The sequence below is a fragment of the Terrapene carolina genome, unplaced genomic scaffold (genome assembly GCF_002925995.2).
Source record: "Terrapene carolina triunguis isolate 2854851 unplaced genomic scaffold, T_m_triunguis-2.0 Scaffold58, whole genome shotgun sequence".
Classification (NCBI taxonomy): Eukaryota; Metazoa; Chordata; order Testudines; family Emydidae; genus Terrapene; species Terrapene triunguis.
Window position 1 is genome coordinate 54,881,480 of NW_020664409.1, and position 18,926 is coordinate 54,900,405.

The 18,926-nt window shown below is 45.5% G+C and overlaps 1 protein-coding gene across 5 annotated transcripts in view; it reads right to left on the reverse strand.

Annotated features, from left to right (window-relative positions):
* The window catches only part of PDE7A (phosphodiesterase 7A), a 129,972-nt gene that overhangs the window by 90,602 nt on the left and 20,444 nt on the right, over nucleotides 1–18,926 (reverse strand). The window lies entirely within an intron of this gene.

The following is an 18,926-nucleotide window of genomic DNA, read 5'->3' on the forward strand; positions in this document are numbered from 1 at the left end:
GAGAAAGAGATCATTGGCGCTGAGCATTTCGCGTTTGGCTAGCAGGGATCTTCCCTGATACCAGCCACGCGATGGGGGGAGGGGTAAAGCGATCATCCCAGAGAATTGGATGGGGGAAGGGGGGTAGTTTGGTTTCTGCTGCTGCACGTTAACAGGAAAACCGCAGCACTCAACGGGCTTTGCTTGGTATGTGGGAAAGGAGGGCGCTGCTTTTAGGAAGGTTGCAGAAGCCGAAAGACAATGGCTTACCATGGCCGCATGCAAGCCGAATTCTGTTGCCCGGACCTGCGTCTGTGATCTCTAACACCACAACCGCAGGCACTCAATATTAAGATGCAAAATGCGACCTTGTACCGAAATCATATGCGCTGTGTAATGTGAATACTGTTGTTCACCGTGAAAGAATATAAGCATTGTTCTGTAAAATGTATCTTTTTAAATACTTCTCTCCCTTTTTTCCCTCCCTCCCGCAGCTGCAAATTTTTCAAGCCTCCCTCCTCCGTCCCGAAGGCTCTCTCAGGTAAGGCGGCGAAAAAAACAGACGCGAGACGACATGTTCTCGGAAATCATGCAATCGACCCACAACGAAAGAGCTCATCTGAATAGTGGAAGGATACAGTATCAAAGTACAGGAAAGATGCCAGTGAACGTGAGGACAGGAGGGACCAACGTGAGGAGAGGAGAGACGCTCGAGATGAGAGGTGGCGGGATGCAACGCTGCTGCTGCTGCTGCGTGAGCAAACTGACATGCTCCAGTGTCTGGTGGAGCTTCAGGAACGGCAGCAGGATCACAGAGTGCCGCTGCAGCCCCTGTATAACTACCCTCCCCCCTCACCATGTTCCATAGCCTCCTCACCCAGACGTGTAAGAACGCAGGGGGGGCGGGGGAGAGGTTCCGTGCACCCTCCCACTCCACCCCAGTGGACAGCCCAAGCAAAAGGCTGTCATTATTTTGAATTTTAGGGGCCTTTTCCTTCCCTCCTATCCTCCTCCCAAACCCCACCCGGGCTACCTTGTCAGTTCTCTCCCTCTTTTTATAATCAAATAATAAAGAATACAGGATTTTTAAACGATAGTGACTTTATTTCCTTTTGAAAGCAAGCTGTGATCGAAGGAGGAGGGTGGGTTACTTACAGAGAATGAGTCAATCAAGGGGGTGGGTTTTCATCAAGGAGAAACAAACAGAACTTTCACACTGTAGCCTGGCCAGTCATGAAACTGGTTTTCAAAGCTTCTCTGATGCGCAGCGCTTCCTGGTGTGCTCTTCTAATCGCCCTGGTGTCTGGCTGAGCGTAATCAGCGGCCAGGCGATTTGCCTCAGCCTCCCACCCCACCATAACGGTCTCCCCCTTACTCTCAGAGATTGTGGAGCACACAGCAAGCAGCAACAACAATGGGAATACTGGTTTGGCTGAGGTCTGAGTGAGTCAGTAACGTGCACCAGCGACCCTTTAAACGTCCAAATGCACATTCTACCACCATTCTGCATTTGCTCAGCCTGTAGTTGAACAGCTCCTGACTACTGTCCAGGCTGCCCGTGTATGGCTTCATGAGCCATGGCATTAAGGGGTAGGCTGGGTCCCCAAGGATAACTATAGGCATTTCAACATCCCCAGCGGTTATTTTCTGGTCTGGGAAGTAAATCCCTGCCTGCAGCTGTTTAAACAGAGTAGTGTTCCTGAAGACGCGAGCATCATGAACCCTTCCTGGACAGCCCACGTTGATGTTGGTGAAACGTCCCTTGTGATCCACCAGTACTTGCAGCACCATTGAAAAGTACCCCTTGCGGTTTATGTACTGACTGCCTTGGTGCTCCGGTGCCAAGATAGGGATATGGGTTCCATCTATCGCCCCACCACAGTTAGGGAATCCCATTGCAGCACAGCCATCCACTATGACCTGCACATTTCCCAGAGTCACCACCTTTGGTAGCAGCAGCTCAGTGATTGCTTTGGCTACTTGCATCACAGCAGCCCCCACAGTAGATTTGCCCACTCCAAATTGATTCCCGACTGACCGGTAGCTGTCTGGCGTTGCAAGCTTCCACAGGGCTATCGCCACTCACTTCTCAACTGTGAGGGCTGCTCTCATCTTGGTATTCTGGCGCTTCAGGGCAGGGGAAACCAAGTCACAAAGTTCCATGAAAGTGCCCTTGTGCATGTGAAAGTTTCGCAGCCACTGGGACTCGTCCCACACCTGCAACACTATGCGGTCCCACCAGTCTGTGCTTGTTTCCTGGGCCCAGAATCGACATTCCACGGCTAGAACCTGCCCCATTAACAACATGATCTCCAAAGCGCCGGGGCCCGCAGTTTGAGAGAATTCTGTGTCCATGTCCTCATCACTCTCGTCGCCGCGCTGCCGTAGCCGCCGCCTCCTCACCTGGTTTTTCAGGTCCTGGTTCAGCATAAACTGCACGATAATGCGTGAGGTGTTTACAATGTTCATGACTGCTGTCTTGAGTTGAGCGGGCTCTATGCTTGCCGTGGTATGGCGTCTGCGCAGTTCACCCAGGAAAAAAGGCACGAAACAGTTGTCTGCCATTGCTTTCATGGAGGGAGGGGGAGGATGTACCCAGAACCACCCGCGACAATGTTTTTTGCCCCATCAGGCGTTGGGATCTCAACCCAGAATTCCAATGGGCGGGGGAGACTGCGGGAACTATGGGATAGCTACCCATAGTGCAACGCTCCAGAAGCTGACGCTAGCCTCGGTACATGGACGCACACCGCCGAATTAATGTGCTTAGTGTGGTCGCCTGCACTCGACTTTATACAATCGGTTGCCCAAAATCTAATTCTGTAAATTCGGAGTAATCCCGTAGTGGAGACATACCCTAAGTGAAACTCAGGAGTTGGTAGTGGCTCAGCAGAGCAATGTTTCTGTGGAGCAAGATAAAGGTGAATTGTTGCTTAAATAAGCTTATAAGGAGAAGAAGCCTCATAGCACTTTTTGCACGCAATTTGCTGTAACTGAAGGGTGTGGAAGTGAATTAATTGGGGTAGATCAGGATGATTTTCTGTCCATAGAAAGCAACAGTTTATTTTTTGAGAGATTTGTTTCAGTTCCTAACAGCCAGAATTTTTCTGTTGAAAAAGGATCCACTGACTCAGCTTTAGAAAGACCCAGTATGGATAGCTTTAAGAGGGTTTTAGATGGAATGAAAATTGTTAGGGAATTTGAACAGCCCTATAAGCTTGACCAGCTTGTTGGGGAGACAATGTTGTTGGAACATAAATGTCTCCATACAGGTTCTTTAAGTGAACAGTCTGTGTCTCAGGTTCAGAGGGAAGACTGGGTAGCTGAATCTGCCGTGCAGGACAGTTGTGCAATTAATCTTTCGAGAATACAGGAGATGGAGGCAAACTCATGTCTAGACACTTTGGATATGTCTTGTAGTCTTAGTGGACTTGACATCTGATTCCACATGGAAGCAGAGGTTGGTAATGGAAGGACAAGAGAACCTTGAGTCTAACATGCTAGTGAAAATTAATGGTCTCTCTTTAAGACCGAGTCCAGCCTTGGAATCAGTAATGGTTAAGAATCTGAAAACTGGTAAACAAGCTAGTGTCTGTGCTGATGCAAATTACCTGACAGGGGAGAGAGACTTGCCCATAGCTGTTAGCAGGGAAGACACACCTAACCAGCCAATGGATTCTGTTAAGCAAGACAGCTCAGAATTTGACCCCACAGGACAGGAAGGAAGGGAAACATTTTATCCTGGAAATGGAAGCCATGGGTTAACCCTAAAATGCCAAAACCCCAATGGTATTAAACCAAAGGCCTGACAAAAATGATTGTAAAAGGTACACTTGTAATAGATTTGATGTTAATATTAATGCTAATGTTAACTTGTGACTAGTTTGTTGCTGATACCAAAAACTGTAAACATGTACAAGATGCATGATCTTTTGGAAAAACCCTTGAACATGTTTGGAGTGATACATACAACTCATTATGTGCTAAAAGCCTTTATGGTTCTACTGTTTCATTACATGACAACGCCTTGTGATACTGATATTTTGCAGTTAGTGCCTGTAACTAGTCCTGAAACTGTACACAGGAGAAAAGACATTACACACCTAATGTGCTGTGTGGAAGGGGAAACTGAGGAACATCGCCTCATGGCTTTAGTGGCTACATGCTCAGAGACCTATACTCTAGAACAGGGGTTCTCAACCTTTTTCTTTCCAAGCCCTCCCTCCACCCCCAACATAGTATAAAAGCGTCACGGCCCACCTGTGCCACAACAACTGGTTTTCTGCATATAAAAGCCAGAGCCAGGATTAAGGAGTAGCAAGCAGGGCAATTGCCTGAGGCCCCATGCCACAGGGGCCCCCGCGAAGCTAAGTTCGGCTTCAGCCTTAGGTGGCGGGGCTCACGGCCCTGGACTTCAGCTCCATGTGGTGGGGCTTTGGCTTTGTGCCCTGGGCCCCAGCGAGTCTAACACTTGCCAGCCCCCCTCTGCTTTGGATCGTTATCGAGCAGAACCCATCATCAGCATGGAAGAATGTCCTCTGGAATGGTGGTTGAAGCATCAAGGGACATATGAATCTTTAGCGCATTTGGCATGTAAATATCTTGCAACGCCTGTTACAACAGTGCCAGGCAAACACCTGTTCTCACTTTCAGGTGACATCATAAACAAGAAGCAGGCAGCATTATCTTCTGCTAATGTAAACAAACTTGTTCGTCTGAGCGATTGGCTGAACAAGAAGTAGGACTGGACTTGCAGGCTCTAAAGTTTTACATTGTTTTGTTTTTTTTATACATAATTCTACATTTGTAAGTTCAACTTTCATGATAAAGAGATTGAACTACAGGAGAATTGAAAAATACTATTTCTTTTGGTTTTTACAGTTCAAATATTTGTAATAAAAAATATAAAGTGAGCACTGTACACTTTGTATTGTGTTGTAATTGAAATCAATATATTTGAAAATGTAGAAAACATCCAAAAATATTTAAATAAATGGTTCTATTATTGTTTAGCAGCATGATTAATCACGATAAATTTTTTTAATCACTTGCCAGCCTTATCTACGTTGTTAAAACAATGTTGTACCTTAGAAGTCTTTCAGGCAACTTAGGAAAAGGCACCCAGAACTTGGTAAAAACATCTGTGGGTGTCACTATAATTTTTGGTAAAAACTAAGAAATTAGATAACCAAAAACTAAAGAAAATTTTAGGCACACTGCCTTCGCACTGGTCAGTGACCAACCCTTTGGCCATAATCTAAGGGGAGTGGAGTGACGTTACACCCCACGTTCTTCATAGAAATATTATGATATAAATATGGCATAACTAATATGTTTTATGCAAGGAGGGTTATGTGAGGTATCATTGAAAAGGTTATGATCTACTAAATGTGTTTATCCAATTTGTATGCATGTATCATTTCTGTATCTGAAGTAAGGAATATTGACTACGTAACAATTACAACTGTGTGTGTACTTGGGGGAACGCCCACCAGACAGTAGGCAATCAGCCTGAATGAGCCATTTGAGGAGGACAATAGAACTTTGAAGATACTAATCTCCCACCTTCCTGAGGAGCTTCCTGGGATGTTGCTTTGACACTGTAGGGTCATCTGATGATGTCACCTGGTACGGGGTACCACCTTGGACACTGCTGGTATTTTTCCACTGGAAACAAAGGATTCCAGTCTTATGTAGATCCTACTTAAGGCTGGGAAGTAAGTCAATCTTCTCCACTGCCTCCCTGCCCAAGAAGGAAGACTGCTGAAAGCACCTGAAGAGACAAAGAAACTAAGTTGGGGAAAGGCAAGGGCTGAGTCCAGGCTGAGACAGGGGTCTAGTATGTAAAGAGAAATAACTGGAACTCTAAGCTGCAGAAACTCTGCAACCTGACAAAAAACATCATTTAGGGTGAGAAATTACATTTTGTAACCTATTTCTTTGGTGAATTAAGCTTAGGCCTGGTCTACACTGGGGAGAGGTGGGGTTGGGGAGGACAGGGAATTGATCTAAGTTACGCAACTTGACGTACTTAGATCTATTTACCGCGGTGTCTTCACTACAGTGAGCCGACTGCTGCCGCTCCCCCGTCGACTCTGCCTGCGCCTCTCGCTGAGCTGGAGTCGACGGGAGAGCATTCAGGGATCGATTTAGACTAGACACGATAAATCGATCCCCGCTGAATCGATCGCTGCCCACCAATCCGGCTGGTAGTGAAGACATACCCTTAGGTTGCGTTTTTTGTTTTATTTGCTCAGTAATCTCCTTTGTTCTGTTTGCTATCCCCTATAATCACTTAAAATTTACCTTTTGTAGTTAAAAAGTTTATTTCTTGTTTATTCCAAAACCCAGTTTGTGCAATTCATATCTGGGGGCGGGGAGCAGGCAGAAAGCTGTGCATATCTGTGCATAAATTTAAATATCTCCCTCCACATTGAGGGAGGGAGTGATTTTTATGAGCTTGCGCTGTACAGATCTCTATACAGCGCAAGAAAATGTTATTTTGGGGTTTACACTCCAGATGGTGTGTGCACCAGTGCTGGCCATCCCCTAGCTGAATCCTCCTACACAGAGCTGATTTCAGTCTGTGTCTATAGCTAGGTGTGGCTTTGCCTGGGTGTGTGCTGAAAAGGGGCTTGAGAGCCTGGCACAGCAACCCAGTGCAAGGGAAACTCAGGCTGGTAAGACTGGCGGGCTCAGTGGGAGCCCAGCACATCCGGTAGCACCCTAATAGAGGGGTCCAGCATGTCACAATGTCTATTACAGGAGTCCCCCATTGAAAGAGTATTGGCTCTAGGATGGACTTTTACAGTGACTACTTATAGCATATGTGATAAGCACTATAGTCAAAAAGCGGAGAATGGAACCCTTTTTCTGCATGTTCACTGGGTCCAGCCAGCAAGAGAGCTCTTCCAAGACTTGAGGCGCAACTATGACCCTTTTGTTCATGTGGTATATGGACAGAGTATATGGACCTCCGCCATAGCTATAAGGGCCAAAGATTGAGTCTGGCAAGTGGCAGCATGTACATATGTGCCAACATTTGGCCTAAGTCTCAGACATGTACACGTTGTTCCATTCAATTTTAGGTCATTTGCCATTGACTGAAGAGATCTGAATCTGTCCTCAGCAGATGTACTCTATCAAGTCTTGACTGGCCAGAGACTATCATCTGAGATAGTATGAGAGAAGATATCTCAGATCATAAAGGAGCCCAGGTTGAGAGGAAAGGAAATATTCTAAGGCTGCTGTATTCTCCTATTGGAGCATATCTCTGATCAGCCAGTTGTCCTGGTACAGGTAGACATGGATTCCCTGCCACCTTAAATATGCTACCATTAAATTCAAAATGGATCTGGACAAACTGGAGAAATGTTTTGAAGTAAATAGGATGAAATTCAAGAAGACAAATGCAAACTACTCCATTTAGGAAGGAACTATCAGTTGCGCACATACAAAATAGTAAATGACTGCTTAGGAAGGAGTACTGCAGAAAGGGATCTGTGGGTCATAGGGGATCACAAGCTAAAGATTAATCAACAGTGTAATCTTGTTGCAAAAAATAAAAAAGGAAACAGCATTCTGGGATGTATTAGTGGGAGTGTTGTAAGCAAGACATGAGAAGTAATTATTTCACTTTACTCCACATTGATTAGGCCTGAACTGGAGTACTGTGTCCAGTTCCGGGCACCACATTTTAGGAAAGATGTGAACAAACTGGAGAAAGTCGAGAAAAGAGCAAAAATGAGTAAAAGTCTAGAAAACATGACCTGTGAGGAAAGATTGAAAAAAAATTGGGTTTGTTCAGTCTGGAAAAGAGAAGACTGAGAGGGGACATAAGTTTTCAAGTACATAAAAGGTTGTTACAAGGAGGAGGGAGGAAAATTGTTCTCCTTAACCTCCGAGAATAGGACAAGAAGGGATTAAGAATGGACTTAAATTGCAGCAAGGGCATTTAAGTTGGACATTAGGAAAAATTTCCTGTCAGGGTAGTTAAGCACTAGAATATATTGCCTAAGGAGTTGGTGGAATCTCTGTCATTGGAGATTTTTAAGAGCAGGTTAGACAAACACCTTTTAGGGATGGTCTAGATAATACATAGCCCTGGTCTACACTACAGGGTTAGGTAGAATTTAGCCGTGTTAGGTCAATTTTATAATTAATGCATTTACACAAGCAACCCTGTTCCGTCGACCTAAAGGACTCTTAAAATCGACTTCTGTACTCCTCTCTGGCGAGGGGTGTAGCGCTAAAATCGACCATGTTGAGTCAAATTTTGGGTAGTGTGGACGCAAATCAACATAACTGGCCTCCAGGAGCTATCCCACAGTGCTCCAATGTGATCGCTCTGGACAGCGCTTTCAACTCCAATGCACTAGCCAGGTACACAGGAAAAGCCCTGGGAACTTTTGAATTTCATTTCCTGTTTTGTCAGCGTGGCGCGCTCAGCAGCACAGGTGACCATGCAGTCCCCCCAGAATCGCAAACAAGCTCCAGCATGGAGCAAACAGGAGACACTGGATCTGATTGCTGTATGGGGAGAAGAATCTGTGCAGGCTGAACTCCGATCAAAGAGAAGAAATGCTAAATTTATATATATATATATATATATATATATCTCTCTCTCTCTCACACACACACCAAAATCACACAGGGCATGATGGACAGCGGCTACAACAGGGACACACAGCAGTGCCGCGTGAAAGTCAAGGAGCTCAGGCAAGCCTACCAAAAGACAAAGGAGGCAAACAGTTGCTCTGGGTCAGAGCCCCATACATGCCGCTTCTATGATCAGCTGCATGGCATTCTGGGGGGGGCCCTACCACTACCCCACCACCGTCCATAGACACCTGCAAGGGGGGAGTCTCACGCAACACTGAGGAGGAGGAGAATGCACAGCAGGTAAGCGGTGAATCTGTTCTCCCTGGCAGCCAGGACCTTTTCATCACCCTGGAGCCAATATCCTCCCAAGGCGGGATCCCTGACCCTGAAGGCGGAGAAGGCACCTCTGGGAGTGCACATTTTTAACTACAGTACAGGGTTTAAAAGCAATAGTTTTAATGTTTGATTTGGCCTGAAAACTTGGGATGCATTTGTGGCCAGTACAGCTACTGGAAAAGTCTGTTAACGTGTCTGGGGATGGAGCGGGAATCCTCCAGGGACATCTCCATGAAGCTCTCCTGGAGGTACTCTGAAAGCCTTTGCAGAAGGTTTCTGGGGAGGGCTGCCTTATTTCATCCTCCACGGTAGAACACTACCACGCCAAGCCAGTAGCAAGTAATCTGGAATCATTGCAGCACAAAGCATGGCAGCGAATGGTCCTGGGTTTTGGTCGCATTCAAGCAACATTTGGTCTATATCTTTCTGTGTTAGCCTCAGGAGAGTGAGATCATTCATGATCACCTGGTTGAAATAGGGGAATTTCTGTAAGGGAACAGTAAAAGGACCCCATTCATGCTGGGCTGTTTGCGCTTGGCTAAAAGGGATCATCCCTGAGAATAGCCATGCAGCAGGGGGAGGGGTGAAGGGATCATCCCAAATAGCCATGCGGAAGAGTGAGGGGAGGTATGTGCTGCACATCCACCCGAAAACCACAATCCCTCCTTTTAAATGGCAAACCCAACCGGCACTACTTGCTATGGGAAAGGAGGGTGCTGCAGTTTGAAAATATTCCCACATGTTATGAAGGGGTTAGAAGCCAAACCCACGTACCCTTTGGCTTACCATGGCTGCCTGGAAACCGAATTCTGTTGCCCAGCTGTGTGTGATGTGTCACCATACTGGAAGGCACTCAATATAAAAGGCAAAATGCGACCCTGTACCTAAAGCATACGTGCTGTCTGCTGTGAATTCCTTGATTCACTGTGAAAGAGCCTCCCTTTTGTTCTCAGAAATGTATCATCTTAAATTTTACTCTCCCTTTTTATCCCCCCGCAGGTGCAAATGTTTCTATGCTCTATCATCTCCGTCCCTGAGGTTATCGCAGATTAGAAGGCAGAAAAAAAACTGCACTCGCGATGACATGTTTTCTGAGCTCATGCAGTCCTCCCGCACTGATAGGGCACAGCTGAATGCATGGAGATATGCACTGGCAGAGTCCAGGAAAGCATTAAGTGAGTGCGATGAGAAGAGGCAGCATGCAATGCCGAGGATAATGGGGGAGCAGACATGCTCAGGCATCTGGTGGAGCTGCAGGAAAGCCAACAAGAGCACAGACCACCGCTGCATCCACTGTACAACCGCCTGCCCTCCTCCCCAAGTTCCATATCCTCCTCAGCCAGATGCCCAAGAACGCGGGGGGGGGGAGGGGGTCCTGAGCACCCAGCCACTCCAGAGGATGGCCCAAGCAACAGAAGGCTGTCATTCAAACAGTTTTGATTTGTAGTGTGGCTACAATAAGCAATGTGGCCTTGTCCTTCCCTCCTCCCCCACCCCACCCAGGCTACCTTATCAGTTATCTCTCTTTTTTTTTAATTAAATAAAGAACGAATGCATGGTTTCAAAACAATAGTGACTTTATTTCCTTTGCCAGCTGTGATAGAAGGGGGGAGGGTGGTTGGCTTACAGGGAATTAAAAATCAACAAAGGGGGCGGGTTTGCATCAAGGAGAAACACACACACAACTGTCACACCGTAACCTGGCCAGTCATGAAACTGGTTTTCAAAGCCTCTCTGATGTGCAGTGCGCCTACCTGTGCTCTTCTAATTGCCCTGGTGTCTGGCTGTTCAAAATTGGCAGCCAGGTGATTTGCCTCAACCTCCCACCCCGCCATAAACGTCTCCCCCTTACTTTCACAGATATGGAGCACACAGCAAGCAGTAATAACAATGGGAATATTGGTTGCGCTGAGGTCTAACTGAGTCAGCAAACAGCGCCAGCGAGCTTTTAAACGTCCAAAGGCACATTCTACCACCATTCTGCATTTCCTCAGCCTATATTTGAACTGCTCCTTACTACTGTCCAGGCTGCCTGCGTATGGCTTCATGAGCCATGGAAGCAAGGGGTAAGTCTCCAAACAGGCTGGATCTCCAAGGATTACTGTTGGGGATGTTGAAATGCCAATAGTTATTTTCTGGTCTGGGAAGTAAGTCCCTTCTTGCAGCTTCTCAAACAGCCCGGCGTTCCTAAAGATGCGAGCGTCATGCACCTTTCCCGGCCATCCCACGTTGATGTCGGTGAAACGTCCCTTGTGATCCACCAGTGCTTGCAGCACCACTGAGAACTACCCCTTGTGGTTTATGTACTGGTTGGCAAGGTGGTCCAGTGCCAAGATAGGGATATGCATTCCGTCTCTCGCCCCACCAACAGTTAGGGAAACCCATTGCAGCAAAGCCATCCACTATGATCTGCACATTTCCCAGAGTCACTACCCTTGATAGCAGAACGTCAGTGATTGCATTGGCTCCTTGAATCACAGCAGTCCCCACAGTAGATTTGCCAACTCCAAATTGATTCCCTACTGCTATCGCCACTCACTTCTCAACTGTCAGGGCAGCTCTCATCTTGGTATTCCTGCGCTTCAGGGTGGGGGAAAGCAACTCACAGAGTTCCAGGAAAGTGGCCTTACGCATGCGAACGTTTCACAGCCACTGGGAATCATCCCATACCTGCAACACTATGCGGTCCCAGTCTGTACTTGTTTGCCTGGCCCAGAATCGGCATTCCACTGTATCAGCCAGCCCCAGTGCCGCCATGATGCCCCAATTGCCACATCCCGTGCTTTCAGGAAAGTCTGTGTCCATGTCCTCCTCACAATCGTCCTCATGCTGCCGTCTCTTAGCCAGGTTCTGCACATACTGCAGTATAATGCGCGAGGTGTTTACAATGCTCGCAACAGCAGCGGTGAGCTGAGTGCGCTCCATGCTTGCGGTGCTATGGCGTTTGCACAGGTAACCCAGGTAAAAAGGCGTGAAATGATTGTCTGCAGTTTCTCCTCCCTCCCTCTGTGAAAGCAACTGATGACATATACCCAAAACCCACCTGTGACAATGTTTTTGCCCCATCAGGCATTGGGAGCTTAACCCAGAATTCCAAAGGGCAGCGGAGACTGCGGGATGCACTCCGCTGACTTAATGCTCTTAGTGGGGACATACACAATCGACTGTATAAAATTGATTTCTAAAAATCAACTTCTATAAAATAGACCTAATTTCGTAGTGTAGACATACCCTTAGTCCTGCCCTGAGTGCAGGGGACTGGCTTAGATGACCTCTTGAGGTCCCTTCCAATCCTATGATTACTGCTAGTCATTTTATGAATACTCTGTGCTGTGGAGTATCCAAGGGACCGAATCCTGTATTGGTAATGGTTGGGCCCTACTGTAAATCTTGGGTACTTCCTGGTGGCCAGAATGATAGCAATGTGGAAATACACATCCTGCAAGTCAAGAGACACAAGCCACAAACCAGTCTTGGGCATGGAGAGATGGAATAATGGCGCCAAGCCGTACCATCCTGAACCTGAGACAATGTATATATTTGCCAAGTCTCCTCAGGTATAGGACAGAACAAAGACCCCTTTTCTTCTTCAGAATGAGGAAATAGAGTAAAAGCCTCTTCTCCTGAACTCTGGCTCTAAAGAAAAGCAAAAAGGTCACTTCTGTTTGCAATAGGCTCTCATGAGACAGGTCCCTGAAGGATGGGGAAGGGAAGTGGGTAGGGCATAAAGAGTGGAACTGAACTGGTAGCCATAGGCGATAATCTTACACCCATACGTCCAATGTCATGGCAGACCATGATCTGTGAAATGGGGTAAGGTGGCTTCTGAAGGTAATGTTCATGTGACTAGATCTGATGCGGTTCTTAATAGTCCTGTCAAATTTGTTGCGTTGGGTGCATTGCCAAAAAGGAGGAAGGCTGGTGCCCTCTGATGTATCTCAGTTTTTCTTGGTGGCACTTGGGTTGCCTGTGATGGTAGGACAGCATCTACGGCCTCAACCGGGGTTGAGGACAGTACAGCTTGTGCTTCAGGGCTGGGGTGTAAATCCCTAGGGAGCACAGAGCGGCCTTTGAGCCTTAGTGCAGAGCGCTGCTTGTTTGCTTGCCCTTTGATGGCAAAGAGCTATTTAGCAAGTCCTCAATAATGGCCTGTATTATCTCAGGAAACCCAATGCTTGAAGCCACGATGCACTATGCATAGAACTTGCCATCTTGTCACAGGCGTCCATAGCCACCTGTAAGGCCACCAGTTGATCTTCCTTAGAGACATAACTAAGTGCCTCCCAGTAATGCAACAGCATCTTGAGGGCATCACCCTGTCCTAGGTCAGGAAGTCATACTTTACACGCAAGTCCCAGCATTTAGCCACAAGGAACGGTAGAGAGGACAGAGGAGAAGGATTTTCCTTCCAGATGGATTGATCTATTTGGGTCCTTCTCCTTGGGGGTACTCTTACTTAGGAGATTTCTCTTGTACCACTGACATGACTAAGGAGCCCATGTTGAGGTGAATACAGAGGTACTCAAGCCCGATTGGAAGTACTTGAAACCTCTTCTCCACCCAATTTGCAATGGGCATTATGGTTGGCATCTGCCATAGCCTTAGCCAGGTCAAGCAATCCCACATTTATGGGAAGGGCACTCCTAGCTGGACCAGAGGCAAACAAGATCATCAGATACCTTGAATTTCTCTGATATGACTGACCGCTATTTCCAGAATCTCTGCAATCCTCATAAGAAACTCTTGAAATGATTCAAAGTCATCAGGCTCCAGTACTGGTGTTGAGGATACCACTCCATCAAGCAGTGAAGACAAGTGCCTCTGGTGGCAATATGGGGCATTGATGATGCTCTGTCCCTGGATCCAGTTCCTCCTGGTACTCAATGTACATGAATTGGCCAGAGTGATTTCTTTCTCTTGTGTGGTGCAAACCAGCTTCTCGATGCCAGAGATGGTGAAACCCAGTTACCTCCAATAGCGTCAGAATGGCACACCACAGGTATGTGGCTGGCTTGCTGGGTATTGGCAAGCTAGCAGCAGCTGAGCCCTGAAGAAGTCAGCAGGTCCTTCCATGGTGCCAACCACTGACTTCAGAAGAGAGGGTTCTCTACTCAAAGATGGGAAGAATGTATGCCCTTGTAATGATGAGAAGCACTAGACCTCCTCAAAGGGCAAAACCAAAATGTATGGCACTTTTAGTATTGGGGTTTTTAACTGTACCGGTAGGTACTTCAGTACCCTGGTTCTCCCTAGGCTCATCCTCCACAGTAGGCATCAAGCCAAGGAATGCATCACCAGACCTGGGGTTGGTGCTAGGATGGGTCAGGGTCTGTTGTGCTATAGGCTGCTCCTTTTCCCCAGCCCTCAACACAATGCAGATTCTGGGGAATTTACCTCTGGACGTTTTATGCTGTCTTCCCTTATGGGAGGACAGCAAGTTCAGCCTGGAGTCTTTGCCTCTGTGTTTGCAGCAGCCTTCTTGGTGCCAGACTTCAACACTGGGATGTTAGTGCCAGCTTTAATGTCAATATTGGGGTCAGTTTCTGTGCTGGGGCACTGGTGCCAGTCTTCTCTATGTGCTGGTCTTCGGTGTTGCTTATCTCCCCAAGGTGGTACTAGATGATGTGGGCTTGTCCACAGTCTACATTGAACTGTAAAGCTCTAGACACAACCAGAAATACTAAAACACTGTACTGATATCCTATGTATCATTGACATTGCGGACGCTAGAAGGAAGAGAATTTTGACTAATGCTGTATTTTCACCTTTTGTTTCTGCAAACATGTCTAAACTTTGCACCCGACTGACACTCTAAACACTTTTCTGGAGACAATGATGGAGTGGATTTTACCCTCTTCCAAAATGTCCTATTCTGGCATATGTCCTGTGTAGCTATAGTCATCAGGGGTCCTTCACTACTTTTCAGAGTCAATAAGACACAGAAAAGCAGTAGGGAAGGGGGCTTTTTGTTCCCTAGGAAATTGATTTTTTTTTAATTTATAAACTATTTCTAAATTCAATAGTCACAAAATTGTGCATATAAACTAAAATCTTCAGACATGATACCAAGCTTAGTAACCAAATGTATACAATAAAGTGCACACTTTGTAAAAAAAATTATTCAAATTTACCACAACCTGTCATAAGTATACTACAAACATTTGTTTAATACCATATTTAATACCCTTTTTAAAAAAAATACTAGCATTGTACAAAAACAAAATCACAATTGTATCCAGTGTCTAGACATAAGAAATATCACAGCCTGAGAATGTGTTACATTTTTAATCCACAACACATGGTGGATGAGATCTCTGACAAGTTTTCTGCCAAAACAAAAAACAACCAAAACACAAAACAAAAAACAAGAGTGGGTTGATGAGCTTACTACAAAGTTATTCAACGTTAAGACAAGCAAATAAAGAAGCAGAAAAAGATTAAACGATGTAATAGATATGAGAGTATGAAAAACTTAGGATATCACTCAACTAAAGCAAAAATAAAGGTGCAATTACAATATGGTGGAGGGCTTATAGAAAAATACTGACATACAACAGACTTTGTGCACAAGAAAAGCAAAAGAAGCCTTCAAAAAACTAAACAGCAAATGCACGGTTATCAGAAAAGCAGCAGCAATGTATTAGTTAAATATACATTGTTTACCACAGACCCAGAACGAACACCAATCTTACCCTGTGGATTCCTTTCAATACCATGATCCTGACCCTATTTAAATATAATTATTTATTTGATCAATGCAAAGTAATGCACATTGGAAAACATAATCCCAACTATACATATAAAGTGATGGGGTCTAAATTGGCTGTTACTACTCAAGAAAGATCTTGGAGTCATCGTGGATAGTTCTCTAAAAACATCCACTCAATGTGCAGCAGCAGTAGTCAAAAAAAGCTAAAAGAATGTTGGGAATTATTAGGAAAGAGATAGGTGGTAAGATGGAAAATATCAGATTGCCTCTATATAAATCCATGGTACCCCCACCTCTTGAATACTGTGTGCAGATGTAGTCGCCCCATGTGGAAAAAAAAAGATATACTGGAATGGAGGTGGTTTGAGCACCTGATAAAGGATGTCCCTGGGGAGGCTTCCTTTGGAATTCTACCAGGCATATCCCATTGGGAGGAGGCCTCGAGGCTGACCCAGTGGAAGCTGTAGGGATATCTCCCGGGCAGCCTGGGAATGTTTGGGAATCCCCCAAGAGGAGCTGGAGTCTGTTGCAGAGGAAAGGGAGGTCTGGTTCTCCCAACTCTCCATGCTGCTGCTGAGACTCTCACCAGCGGCATAAAGGAAAGAAGCAAGAAGAATTGGAAGAGGTACAGAAAAGGGCAACAAAAATGATTAGGGGTATGGAACAGCTTCCGTATGAAGAGAGATTAATAAGACTAGGACTTTTCAGCTTGGAAAAGATACAACTAATGGGGGGATATGACAGAAGTCTATAAAATCATGACTGGTGTGGAGAAAGTAAATAAGGAAGTGTTATTTACTCTTTCATAACACAAGAACTATGTGTGAAAAAGTATTTCTTCACACAACGCACATTCAACCTGTGGAACTCTTTGCCAGAGGATGTTGTGAAGGCCAAGACTATAACAGGGTTCAAAAAAGAACTAAATACGTTCATGGAGGATAGGCCAATCAATGGCTATTAGCCAGGATTGGCAGGGATGCAAAACCATGCTCTGAAGTGTCCCTAGCCTCTGCTTGCCAGAAGTGGGAATGGATCACTTGATGATTACCTGTTCTGTTCATTCCCTCTGGGGCACCTGGCATTGGCCACTGTTGGAAGACAGGATACTGGGCTAGATGGACCACTGGTCTGACTCAGTATGGCCGTTCTTATGAGTGACATCTCAAGTGCGTGGTGTTTGTCCGTGGACCAACCTAGGAAGAGTACCACTAATTTTTCCTTTTTATACCTAATCTATTCCATGGTCTTCCAAAGAATGCCCAACAGAAAATGTAATTTAAACACCCTTTAGCTTCCACTTCAGTTTAAACATTATAAGTCCAACAGTGTAACAACCTTATAGCAAAGAACATACATGTTTGGAGACATTCAGCAACTCTACAACAGGATAACTTCTATAGCATCACAATCAATTAGGGCTCTAATCAAAATGCCATCACTGTTTCTTGTGGGGAAAAAAAAAAATCTTTGTGAAGTAAAGAAATTGGAGTTTTCTGTTACATATTCTTAATATCATCTCACTGAAACCTATACTATAAACAAGCTGTAACTGGAAACAATTGTCAAGGAATATTGCAAGAGAAAAAAAATTCTGAGTTAAGGTGGCACCCTGTTTATGGCTCAAAATTAACAGATGCATCTGCCCAGGATAATTTTTTTTTATTAAATTTTTTTTTTTTTAGTATGTGACCTGCAGAGTAACAAATTCAGTTGTGCTGGTATTTTTTGTCTCAGCTACCCCAACTTTCCTACATACCATAGTCCACTCATGCCCCTCCATCCCTACACGTTCCAACTCTCCTGTGCCGATTCCCACCCCCACCCAAAGCAGTTTTCCACACTTCACTCCTACATTACTCAGTTGTGCTCACGATTTTGACAAGTTACATTTTGCAGCTCACAGAATACAAAGAATAAAAGAAATCAGTAAAGTGGAGTTACATAACAGACAATCAAGGAAGAAGGAAGAGTGGGAAGGTGCATAAGAATAAAAAGTTAAGAAAATTTAAAAGAGGCATAGGGTAGAAACAGAACATGAACATGTGACTGCTCTGGTCTGAAATACAAGTTGTTTTTTCAAAACAAAAGAAAAAAATTAGTTCATACATTACTGCTCCTTCTTGGGGAAAAATAAATGATTGGAAAGATAAGCAGTGGTAACCACAGCAAGAGAAAGAAGAGCAAGAAGAGATGATCACAGCCTGAACAGCATTTATGTAGTGGAAGAAGCAGCATAACATTCCACTGGAAAACATCACTGTGAAGAAGGAACAAAACCTGGTTGTCAGGGGTTCTCAAAATGATACTGAATTATGATTTTTACCTAAGTTTAAGGAGCTGACGGATTTTTCAGTAACATATGACCAAACACTCATTTTAGAATTCTGATATTTATTTAACCCAGGGGTCGGCAACGTTTGGCACGCGGCTCACCAGGGTAAGCACCCTGACGGGCCGGGCCAGTTTATTTACCTGCTGACGCGGCAGGTTCGGCCGACTGCGGCCCCCACTGGCCGCGGTTCGCCGTCCCGGGCCAATGGGGGCGGCGGGAAGCAGCGCGGGCGAGCGATGTGCTGGCCTCGGCTTCCCGCCGCCAGTGGGGGCCGCGATCGGCCAAACCTGCCGCGTCAGCAGGTAAATAAACTGGCCCGGCCCGCCAGGGTGCTTACCCTGGCGAGCCGCGTGCCAAACGTTGCCGACCCCTGATTTAACCTTTGAAATCATTTAGAGAAAATTAATAAAGAGCTGGAGCTCTCGACAAACACTATCCAAGCACAGTGACATTTTGCACCAAAGATAGGACAAGAAACAGAATGTTTGTGTTGGCCTTTTACTTCTTCATACCATATTACATACAAAGACTATGTTAAAAGAATGTTATGGCTGTAAATTCAAATACTCAGAAGTTGTGAAGAGTCAGAATTAAGGTTGCCCATGCAACCTTAATTCAACCTCCTTGTGTGCTTGCATTTTAAGTCAGAACTAAGAAATTCGGCATTATGACCGTTTTTAATTACATGTAAAAAAAGTATGTGATCAAGACCTCCGCTTTATTCATTGCATAGGCAAATGAACACAGACGTCTTGGCTCAAACTAGCTTTGTTAAGATGAAAATAAATTTGAATCAAGGGCCCCATCATTAAAAAAACCATACAAGCTCCCTTCATGTGTAAGCTTTTAGCTTGAGCACTCGTGATCTCAAATTGTCATAATACTGCAAGAGAGTGAGAATCAGGGCTGGCTCTGGCTTTTTTGCCGCCCTAGGCAAAAAAGCCTCCGGCCGCCCCGCTCCCCCCC